The 1,978-nt window shown below is 38.7% G+C and overlaps 1 pseudogene; it reads right to left on the bottom strand.

Moving 5' to 3' along the window:
* Positions 1 to 828: 828 nt before the first annotated feature.
* On the bottom strand, positions 829 to 1,658 carry LOC101561393 (annotated as a pseudogene).
* Positions 1,659 to 1,978: the final 320 nt, after the last annotated feature.

Below are 1,978 nucleotides of genomic sequence, written 5' to 3'. Positions count from 1 at the left end.
CAGAATTGTTTTAGTTCGTTATATATTCTAGATAGAAGTCTTTTTTCTGAGTGATTCTTGGTTACAATTTTTTCCTAAGTTGTGTGTTGTCTTTTCACTCTGTTGGTGATTTCTTTTTTCTTTCTTTCTTTTTTTTTGCTTTGAAATTTAGAAATAAATTTTATTTAAAATCTGAAATACATTTTCTAAAATATCGACTTTGCCAGAAAAATGTGTCTACACAAAAATGCATTGCCTCTATCATGTTAGAACATGTATTAGACTCAAATACAAAAACCAAGAAACAAATCACCATCCTTCAACTATTTGAGCAAAATCATCAAACAAACCACCATCCTTCAATAATTTGAGACATAGAATGCCTAAGGAGCAACACAGTTGGATTTGCAGACAATGAGGTGTTTTGCTTCATTCAAGCACCATAAAAAAAGAGCACAAATGTATGGGTTTTCAGGTATATGATTTAACTTGAACCTTTGGCACTAGGAATCAGGGTGTTTTGTCACATAGCATTTAACACATATTAGAAAATTATGTAGTGCCAAAAGGATAGACTCATCAGCATTTAAGCAATGTGGTCAACTAGGCAATAAAATGGTCTACTGAATGTTTTTTCTTTGTCTAATTATTGCATACACTGGTAGCAACTTTGAGAAAAGGAGTTTATACTCCTTTTATTTTCTGTGTAAAATAGAACAGAAAACAAACTGAAACATAAGCCCCATTATACATCAACAATTTTAAAGAACATCAATTGTACAAGTAAAGTACTAAGCACACAATGTGTTTACAGATACCAGACATCAGTGGTGAGAGATTGGTAGACCCTCACAGGGCTTTGCGATGGTAAACAGCAGAAGCCACTTTGTAATCACTGGCATTAAACAGTGACACAGAATTCTTTGCCAGATACTTTAGGAAATCATACAAATAGCCCAACAATAGTGCAAGACTATTACACAAACTTAGTTCTGATGGAGACCTGAAGTGAGAATCCAGCTCTCTCCAGCAGGCTCATCTCATCAAGGGGCAGATAGGCCAACATTGCTCCTATTCTCACAAATAATCTCAATAGATGTGGTGCTCCATAAACCTTGGACATTGGTGCATCAGGGTAAGCCAAGAGGATTTCAGCATACTGGGGCCTCTCAAATTTGTAGAGTAGCTGAGTCCCCAACATCACATTGAAATACTCTTTTATTCCTGCACCAATTTCATTAACTGCATATTTCTTATTGTCAACATTTCCTTGTGATTTCTTACAATTAGCCTACTCTTCCAGAATGGTATCTACATTTTTCTCAGCAGGAAGTCAAAAGAGCTGCTTCTGTCTGGCCACTAAGTCCCAGTCCTCCACAAGTCATGGTTTTAATTCTTCAGGGATCTTCACTTTAACTTCCATCCTATTCTTAAATGCTTCTTCACTTTCAACAGTGGGGTCTGCCCTGGTCCATTTCTTCTGAGAGGGGTTGGGGTGCTTCACTGGTGCTGCCACCATCTCCACTCCCAGGAGCCTTTTGCTTGTTCTTTCTTGTCTTCCTCACAAGTCCTGAAGGAGGGTTCTCCATGGAGCAGCCACCCCATCTTCCTGGAAGAGCTGGCTTGAGATTCTTTGGCTGTGGACCAGCTGCCTTCTTTCCTGAGGAGGCCTCTCTCATCTCACTTCTCTGCATATTGCTTTGGGGTGGCTTTTTGAAGTTGTGTTCTTCTGCAGATTGCTGTCCATGAGTTTGAGAACCCTGCTTTCTGGAAACTCATTCAACCCTGTTTTTATTCCAATCAATAATCTTCCTTCTTTCCTTTCCAAGAACTGCAAGTAATTTCCCAAGTGGAAACTTACAGGTCTTTGGGGTGATCTGCAAGGATGAAGTATGAGACACAACCCAAGATTCTGTGATTAAGAATGGTTCTGCAATCAGGATCAGAACTCCTGATCATTACTGTATGCCAATCTTAGTTTTTCTGATGGTGACCTGAA

Source organism: Octodon degus, unplaced genomic scaffold, assembly GCF_000260255.1.
Source record: "Octodon degus isolate 3935 unplaced genomic scaffold, OctDeg1.0 scaffold00305, whole genome shotgun sequence".
Classification (NCBI taxonomy): Eukaryota; Metazoa; Chordata; class Mammalia; order Rodentia; family Octodontidae; genus Octodon; species Octodon degus.
The sequence above is the reverse complement of the archived record's forward strand: the minus strand, read 5'-3'. Positions and strand labels throughout refer to the sequence as shown.